Source organism: Rhea americana, unplaced genomic scaffold (assembly GCF_003343005.1).
Source record: "Rhea americana isolate MKP2758 unplaced genomic scaffold, rheAme1 scaffold_28, whole genome shotgun sequence".
Classification (NCBI taxonomy): Eukaryota; Metazoa; Chordata; class Aves; order Rheiformes; family Rheidae; genus Rhea; species Rhea americana.
Genome location: NW_028186401.1, coordinates 7,005,365 through 7,015,646, shown reverse-complemented (window position 1 = coordinate 7,015,646; position 10,282 = coordinate 7,005,365).

Below are 10,282 nucleotides of genomic sequence, written 5' to 3'. Positions count from 1 at the left end.
AAAAAAAAAGAAAACACAGTGTGCTCATTTAACTCAAGTGAGTGAAAACGCCTTTCATAAGGTCTGCAAGGGCTTTGGGAGGTTGCTCTTTAGTGAATAAAGCCTGTGTAGTAAAGGGAAGAGTTTTGTCTGGGGATGGCACAAATCAAACAGAAAGGAACTTGGGACCCTTTTGCTCTGTGAAAAGAAGATAAAAGTGGTAATAGTAAAGGAGGTGCAAATGTTGTTCATGTCAGATCACTTCTGAGCAGGATTCATTCTCCTGGGGAGAGTGGAGGGAGAAGGGCAGGGGGAGGAGGAGTGCTCGTCCCTGCCAGTGCTCTGCTCTCTGAAATTACACCACTTTTGTCTTTTTGTGAGGTAATTACCCTAAATAGATAATATATAGGGCTGTCCATCTTCTCAATCCATATAAATATTAGTTAATTAAATATTACAGCCACCGTGGAGAAAGCGTAAGGGAGATCATGACAGAGGGCCATACTAAATAAGAACTGGAAAAGACGACTGAGTAAAGACATTTCCTCTAGTCCTTTTCCTGATCTGGAGAGAACGTGACAGGTCTCCGTTCTTTGCAATGCACCATGTTTACTGCTGATGTTGGCCTTGGGTCCAGTTAATTTTTTGAAGGAAAAGGGAAATACAATGGATACCTCTTGTTTTCCTGCCTGTGTCCCAGCCATAATGTAAGCACCTCTAGCACAGCTCTGTTGGGACATTACTATTCTACCTTCATTCATTATCCTCTCTAGATGAGTATTAGACCTAATCAAATTCTAGCCCTAACAGCTTGTTTCAGGACCACAGCTGGAATCAGCATGTCTAGACTAGCACTGATTTATTCCTGGCTCTCAGACCTATGTGCAAGCTACTATTCCATATGCTCCTTGTTAGAGAGGCAATATTGCTATTTCACAGCATAACTTTAATTTTTCTTTTTTTTTCTCTCTTCTCATTTTATTGTAACTAGAATTTATTATGCCTATGTGGGAAATTACATATCCTGTCCCTGTTCTGAAACCACCATTGCCAATTCTGCTAGAACAGAGCAAACTTCCAGATCAACAGAATAAAGTTCACAAAGGAAAAGGTTAAATTTTCTGACTGGCTTCACTCTGTCACAGAAAATGCTAAATACATTTGCAAGTTACATAAAACTGCATCAATTCATAGTTTCCCCTCCTGGTTTCACAGTGCAGCATTGCAAAAGGACCTTGTGACATCTCTAAGCTCTCAAGAGTTTGGTAATAAAAATAAAAACTGTCGACAGAAAACAACACTGTCTCACTCCACACCCTCCCACTGCTGGGCAAATGAGTTTCCCATTTTCCTCACTTACCCTCAGACTAAACAATGTCAAAATTTACAAATCTGGCAGCTATTTATAGCAAGCACATCTAGCCTAGGAACCGCAGAGGCTGGTGTATATCATTGCCCRTAATCCACAGGACAGCTTTCAACCTGGCATGTCTGGTAATTAGGAGAGAAACCTCATGCCTTAATTAAGATCAAATATAAGCATTATATGCACTGAAGCATGCTACAGCCCTAAGCTGGGTGCTGGTGAGGGGGGTCCTCTGCTGTAAATTGACTTCTGATTTTAATTTTTCTAGTTCACYGTGAATAGCAATTGCTAATGCCAGCAGCACCGTGCGCTTCCGCCAGCAGGCTGCAGAGCTTGGGAAGCGGTGTGCTGCGCGGATGCTCCGGCGGGGGCACGTGCCCGGTGCTGACGCTCCTGCCGGCGAGGACAGCGGGGCGGCGGCTGTGGGGCAGCGCCTGCGCCTGTCGAGGGGCGAAGGTGGGCTGTGAATCCGCACGGGGAGCCGGGGGGCCGKGGCAGCAGCGGAGGGCGGTTCATTTCTGCGGTATGGGATGGAGGGGAGAGCAAAAGGGGAGCAAAGGGCTCCGTTTTGGTTGCTAGGGTGGCTCTGGGGATCTGGGAGGCGTGTGGATGGAGGSTCTGGGTGTAGGCACCGGTGGGGCCCGAGCTGGCCGGGACGTGGTGCCGGGTCGGGTGCTGCAGGCCGCGCCGGGAGAGCAGCGAGGGGGTGGTGGGGAAGGAGCCCTTTCCCTCCTCCTCCGGAGCGGTACGGGAACGGCATTCGGGCCTCGTGCTCGGGAGGGGGCCGGCAGCAACCGATGTGTCGCGTTTCATCTGGGCGTCCCTGCGGACAGCCCGAAGGTACGTGGCTCCTGCTATCCCTATTTACACAGGGATCAACTGAGGAGCAAAGAAGCTGTTTAGACAAAAGACTTGATTTGAATTCAGACACCTTTTAAACATATTATAAAACATATTAATCACTTTATAAAAGTTTATCCATGTCTCTAAATTCTTTTTAATTCCCTTTTCTAGATTATTCCTGTTTCTTTTCAGATATAATGAAAGACGAATAAGCTAATTTTGAAATGGAGAAGATATTATTGATTTATTTTATGGCATTATTATTATTTCCAATATTATTCTCCAACCTATCTTTAACGGAGCCTATCATCTTGTTTGCTTTTTTTGACTACTGCTGTGCACTGAGCAGAAGTTTCCATTAAGCTGTCCACAGTAACGCCTAGGTCTTTTTCTTGAGCGGTTAACTTGCAAACCATCGGTGTGTATGAATAGTTCAAATTGTTTTTCTCGATGTGCATTACCTCACACTTACCTACACTGAATTTCAGCTGCCCTCTTGTTGCCCAGTCCCTCCCTTTAGGGCTTTTTATAAGTTGTGGCTTTTCTAAACAATTATGTGTAATTTCGCAATTATGCTGTCTGTGCTCTTGCRTGCTTGCTTTCCAGATGAGTGGTAAATGCATTAAATAATCTCCATTTTGGTGGAGGTCTTGGGATCTCCCCTTGTTAATGTCCCTCCGTGATGAATATAACAATTTGTTCATATATTTTATTCAGTCTTAAGTACTTTCTGAGTCATAATAATATTTTTCTTAGTCCACAGCTATTCTTTATCCATAAGCACCTTATGCCATTTGGGATACACAGCAGATTACACTGCTAAGTCACCTTTACCCACTGTTCTAAAGTCTTTATCAATTAATTTAATGGAAATTGGTTGTTACAACTGTATACAGACAAGCGGAGCCAGAGTAGCTATAGGTGAAGTTAGCATTTACCTAGAGCAACAGAATGGTGGGAGGCAGAAAACTGTAACCTTGGTGCACCAGGAAGGAGTCCCCGTGGTCTCCAAGAACAGCACGTGACGACTCAGCAAGAGCCACCCGGCCGCGCTGGGGCCTCGGCGCCAGCTTGGGAAGGGATGCACCGAGGARGAACACCACCGCCCCCACTCAACAGAGCATTAAATTGGCCACCTTGTGCCCAATTCTGGCAGCCACCTGTAATAAAACGCGTTTTAACAAAGTGGAAAGAGTTCAGAGAGTGATTATAAGATGTCTGAGGAGCATGCTTTGCAGTGAGAGACTAAAGAATTTTTTTATATATATCCCAGAAGATGGCTATAAAGTAATTTCAATGCTGTACTTACATATCTTCATGAGACAGTACGAAGGACTTGAGTGTGCAGGCAGAGGCATTCAAATGAGAAGTATGGTTTGAAAAAAAAGTTTAATGATTAGGGTAATTAGAATTTTCTTGAATGTTTATTCTGTTCTGTGCAATTTAGCACAGCAGCAGTGTGCTGGTTTAGGCAGAGTGAATAATCTTACCGCAACAGTTGATGCTCCTGTAACCAGTTTGGGGAGCTACATTTCAGTTCAGTTCTTTACCTGTAGGATGGGCTTTTTTCAAAAGCCTGCACATTGGGTGGTCAATTCATATTTTGAACTGGAAGAATGTAATGTAGTAATTGGCAAAATCAGGTAAGATAAGTTCACCTCACTAATGGTTTGTTTTCTTTGCCCAGGTGAAACTATTAATTGTAACTTCTTAGTTGTTGCTCTGCTTGCACTCAGTGTGCGAACATTATGTAGTCTAATGAATTCTGTGATGCATTTTATTCCATAACTAGTGGATTTATCATACTAGGATCTTCTTGCAGTAATGGGAATTATATGATGCAAATTGTTACTAACTGATGCATTTTTTTAATATCTAGAACAGTCTTTCAAATGAACTTTTAAAAACTTTGATCAACAGGGAAGGAAAGTGTGAGCACGGGAAAAATTCTTAGACTGTTATTGAAAAATATAACTATGGCTATCCTTTATGACTAGGTTGGAAAGATGATCATTGCTTATTTCTGCAAGGAAAATTACTTCTGTTCGCACGTAGAAGCTTAATATCATCTTGGATTCTTCCCAGGGACAAATAGTTCTGCAAATTTAAATATATTCTGAACAGCTTTAGTTTATGTTCTTCCTTTGGCTTTCAGGGATGTGTTTTCAGAGCTCTTTAAGAACTCCTTTCATTGTGTCTCAGTGCAGTTTCAGCTTCATCGTCCCACACCCAGGAAGCCCGTCCCAGCCAGGGATGCTGCTATGTTGCAGGCAAAAGAACTTCAGCTAATGAATACTCTCTTCATGACAGTTACACAGAAGAATTGTCCTTGCTTAATTACACTGTTCATTTGGAAAAATTGCCCTGCGCCAGCATGTTAATATGTTCTGCTCAGGGGCTAACTTCAGATATGTCCAAAAAATTGTTATTGTCCATTTATACCGATTCTGAATTAACATCTTTGTTTACAATATGAACCTTATATTATTGCAGAAAACCTAAAAATTGCTATAGGTGACAYGAGCTGACCAAAAAGCCTTCACCACTGGTTGGCTTATATTTAACATTTAACCGCTAAAACCAAACAGCTAATGGTTGTGGGGTGTAATAGACTGAATGCATGGTATAAATCAACTTTGCCTCAATTCTTTTTGTAATGAATGAATGTTCTGTTCTCAGAAATAATTGCTTAGATGAAAAGGTTGCACACATCAACTATACAGTGCAAGTAGTTACTCCCCAAATCCTTGTTAAGCTAATTTCATAGCAAGCAGGAATTTGTGTTGGTGTTTCAGAATGCTGCATAAAGCGTGGTGTTCAGTAGAAGTCATTCACTAGTCCCAAAGTRTGATACTGTTTAAAATCATTTAGCACTCCAGGACAAAATTCCCTAACTGCCTAACATGGCACAATCAGCTAATATATCCAGTTAGATATTACTTAGCATAGGACAGAGGAAAATATTGAAATACAATACACTTCCAGATGTTCCAAAATTTTCGATGAGCAGTGAGAACAATAAACTACGTTGTATCAAAGGTCAGGCACTGTAACTATYGAGATTGCTATGTAGACCCCTTTTAAACAAATTATCACTTTTATCTGTAAAAGGAATATGGGGAAAGGAGAGTAGCTCCAGAGAAGGGTAACATTTTTGCCATGACAGAAGGTATAAATATTATTATTAATTAAACCTATGAAATTTGGTGGGATCTGACACCAAACATATGCAAACAAGTTTTATGGTAAATTTTTGAATGCCAACACATTTATGAGTAGCAATAACATTTTTTTTRTAACATTACTTTGGTGTTCACATGAGAGCTGGTAGACATCTGCAAAGTAAATTCTACTGATTTCCTTTAGAAAAGAGCTATTCCCGTTTAAGAGGGAGGGATGCTTTTGTACAGATATGGTAAATGAGGGATGGAAAGGCACATGAAAAATTTATAGCAAAATGAGGGATAGACCGTATTAGCTAGGGTAGTGGAGGAGTTTTCACTTTGTTTGAAACAGTGGTCAGGAATACAAAGTTGAAACATAGCAGATTTTTGTCCTAGATAGTCTCTTTACTCTTTACCCCTACTATGATCACCAGCTAAGGTAGGGCCTTAAAAACAAAAGAGACAGTTAACTGCCCTGCACCTGAATAACTGTGTGCAGTAATTTACCATGTACATAAGCAAGTATACAGGAAACGAGTCTACCTCCATTTTTGTAACAATTATGGTTTAAGATATGTTTTACTTCACAGTGGAGATCATCAGGAATTTGTTATGCCATGCAACTCCGTGGCCACGTAACCACCGGATGGCCTTTCCTCATCCCCTGCTGCTTCTCTCGGTGCTTAGCGAGGACGTACAGTAACCACTCTCTTCAGCAACTTGCTGAGGTCAGTCTATAAGGTTTGCATTTTCGTACTCAAATCTTCCCCTTTTCCCTGGTGGGCTCCCCCTCTCTAGGCAACAAGGTGCAAGACACTTCTGTGTCTGCCTTTCAAGCTGCCCATTCTGTGGTAGAGTCTGAATGCCAACGGATTCCGCTGTACCTGTTTGGGAGTCCTAAAACCCCTTTTGCTAGTACCACAGGACCTGAAGATTGAAAAACCTACCAAAATTAATAACGTTTGCTTGATTTCAGATCAAAAATATTTTGTTGGCCATGAMTATTCCTGTACAATATGATGACTTTTGCCAGAATTTCTGGTTTGATCCAAAGCTGGTGCTTCAGTGAGAAGATTTTGTAAAATTCTGCTCTTTCTGTAGCAAATTCAGGAAAATAAAACAGTAAAATAAATCAAGACTTTATCACGAAATTTATGCCACTGAGATTAAAGTTGCTTTTCTTGTAATAAAGAATTATTGACCACATAGTAAAGTGGTCTAGGACTTCCTACTCAATGTGTTCCTATGAGAATTATCACATTGACTGGCTCTAGAGGAAGAAATAGCAGAGCTCGGAAGWTGGCCCATCTCTGGAAAACTTCTTACCTTCTCTGGGAGGCCCTGTATGAGTAGGACCTGAGGTCCGCTGGCTGTGGGCACAGAATTGTACTGAGGTAGAAAATGTGTCTGGGGAAGGGTGATGGAGAAAAAGAAAAGCGGGGGTAGTGAAGCAGCCACTGTAGCTAAACTGTTATTCTGGGTTACCGTGTGATGCTGTGAAGCCTTTTACAATTGGACTTGAGTGGTGGTGAGGATGCTCATACTAAAGATTACCCTTGAAGAACTGGTTAGTTCGTGCAGTGTTATTATCTAGGTGAACAAAATGCAGGCATTTGTTCTCCTACCCACCCTCATCTGCTTTGCCACAGTCTAAAGTTGAGATTTCCTTCCTAAAAGGTTTCAGAAGAAACCAGTTAATATTTTTCTGGATGATGAAAGATTGTTCTTCTGCATGCGCTGAAATATATATGTATTATTCCATCTTATTGCTGTGTCAGCGTTGAAGTGCCTCGTGTGTATAAGTGTGTGTGTGTGTATATATCTATATGTATATATATATATATGCCAAAATATGCCTCTTTTCAGGGTCATTTAAACTCCCTGCAAGGCTTTAATACATCTTGGGTGTTCTGGCAGAACTGATGCTGCCAAAATTGTCAGCAAAAAGACCGGAAAAGCTGATGAACCTTAAACTTTTCCCCAAACAACTGCTCAGTTGTTTCTTCGGGATATGGAAGAGGCAGAAAGCCCAAACAGGAGGAGTGGTAGGAAACCAGGAAGGAAGGACAGAGACTGTCTGATGTGAATTTCACAAATTGCTGTGTTTAATCTTTTAGAGGCCCTATAACAATAATCCATGCTGAATAGTGTTTTAGGAGTTCTAAGAGTTTTTTAAAATATTTTTTATAAATGAAAGATAACCCAAGCCTTAATTTAGTGCTTTATTTACTAGTTCCCTACTTTCATTTAGGGATTTCACTTACAGATTCGATGTTTTTATAAATACTACATTTTCAGAAACAGCTAAATGCCACTTGCAAAAGTGATTTTCGTAGTTAGACCCAGATCTTCGAAGAGGTGTACCACCTCGCTCCAAAAAGTTTTAACCTGAACAAGCTGCAGAAACAGTTCTTCAGTTTCTCAGGACTGGTGTCACTTTTGGAAATGAGAGTTATGCTAAAAGCTAGTTAGGTATTTTTAAATGTTATACCGTATAATTAAAACCTAAATATATATATAAAAATAAATACTGCTGTGTATAATTCTTCTCCCCTCTGTGGGTTTGTCAGACCCACAGGGACAGCACTGTGGTTTGTGGGCTCTTCTCCTAGCAACTCCTATTAGCGTCAGAATTGCTTGGGCAGCTGCATCTCCATACCCCACACTGAGAGTTTACTAGCTGGCGCTGTTTCATGCATGGCTTTCATTTGCCTACATCTCTGGTTATTTGTACCAGGTCCACTTGGATTTTCTATCATTTTGCAACTACTTTCAGTAACAGCTTTAGGCTATTACTTGCTGTACGTTTCTGCTGTAATTCTTTGTGTCTGGGAAACAAACAAACAAACAAAAAAAAAGATGAGGATATGGTCCCTGCCCCTAGGAGCCTACAATTAAAACAAGGCGAGCATTATAGAAACGTGTATACTAGCTGGCCTGTGACTGGATGGTCTGTTTAGTTTTGTTTTGACTTACTGTTTGAAGCAGCATTTGACAGATGTTGGAAATAAGTTTCTCACATGTGTATAGAACAGAAATGTTTGTGCGTGAATTAATTTCATCAGCAAATGTGTGTATTAATGTCATCAGCAATTTTTTAATGATTTTAAAGGTTTGTGCCTCTTCCACCGTACTTAGTGTCCTCCCCTGCCAAAAATACAGAAGCTTTGGAAGGATTCTGTTTTGACTGTGATTTCTAGTGCAGTATTGATGATTCTGTTCTCTGGCATGAAAGATGTTGCCTTGTGTGAGCCTACCAGAGGGAAAAAAAAACAAGAAAGTTAAGTGCAATTGCTTCATCACATACCCTCCAAAGCAGGAGCTGACTTTCCAATAAAATGGGAGTCTCGCTTTCCCGTTGTCTTTATGGCAAGACGTCCCTCTCACTGGAGCAAGGCTACACCTTTCAYGCAAATCATGTAGCTGGCATATTATGGCTGCTCATATTCCTGCAGAAACAGCACACATGCAGCAAAGTGACAGCTCTTTTCACTCCTCTGGCCTAAGGAAACGCAATATTGGAGATTAGAGTCCCTTTTACCACTTCCAGGATGAATCCAAACAGCATGAAGAAGGGAGCTAGGTAGGGTGTGACTTGTCCCTCCATATACTATGTATATGGGCAAGGAAAGTAAGGTCAGGCAGAGAATGGAGGCAAGAGCTGGGAAAGAGCCTAAAACAGAGCAGAACTAGAGGTGTAGCTGACAAAATGACAGAGAGATTTCCTAATTTCCATTTGTATTTGATGTATTTTGTATTTCATATCTTGCATATTTTTATTCCATGTCCTCCATAGTTTAATTTTCATGCATTAAAAAGTCTAAGTCTTTCTAAAGCAACAGCTTGGTCTTAAAAGAAACCCCCTCCCCCAAATTACAGCATACGTGCAATACTAACTTAAGGTGGATGGGCACAGATGTTATCAAAATCATTCTCTCACCTGCCAACTGCACCAAATTTTCCAATGCTTAAATATTTTCTTCCACCGCTGTGTGGAATTTCCTATCGTAATGTTCTCTATGCCTTTTCTTTTTTTTCAGATGTCTTACCCAGTTACTAATTCTGCTGATGGTTTCCTCCTCTGATCAGMTGGCTGAGCCAAAACAATTCCTCATGCCAGTCACTGACAGGAAAGCAGCCTCTGAAGATACTGATGTGATTAGACTGAGGGGCCAGGGACTTGTGCTAAGTGCCAGCAGAGCACTTTATAACCATTGCAAATCAGTAACTGGGCTAGAAGACGGCAGAGGAGAAGAGAGGTGATGTGAAATGTAAGTTGGGGGAGTGCGCAGAAGAGAGAGAAAGTGAAAAGGCAGATGTAAAGCTGGATTTTTATTTTCCGGCATTACTTCTATGCTAGCTAAACTAAGAGGATGATGACTTTCTTTGCTGATTCTTTGAATTCTCTCTTCCTCTTTTTGACTTCAATACCCTGCTGCTTATATCTATGCAGTATATATGTGCATATGCAAGCGAGTTTTTTCTGTCCCTCAGACTTACAAAAAGCTATATTAGCATAGCATTGAATCTGAACTAATTCCTCACTGTACCTCAGCAAGGACTAATAGCTCGGGATCAACTTCATGCTAACAGCTTTTGAGCTGCCTGAAATGGAGGCAAAGTGGACATATTTTTATGTGGACATATTCTTATTGGGTCTAATTCGGACAGTGTATTAAAAGCCTTCTTAATATATTATCTTGCTTTTCATTGATATATCTCAAAGTGCTTTGCAAAAAACACAAGTACTGCTGTGCATATTTCACAGACTGCAAAACTGGGGCAAGCAAAATATGGAGCCTGCCCACAGTTACCCAATGGTCGGGTCTGGAGCATGGTTCAGTTCTCCATTACCCCATCTGTTAAAGCACATTGTGTCTCTAAGTTGCAGTATCAGGACTGTTCAGATTTTGAGCTAATATTCAAGCCC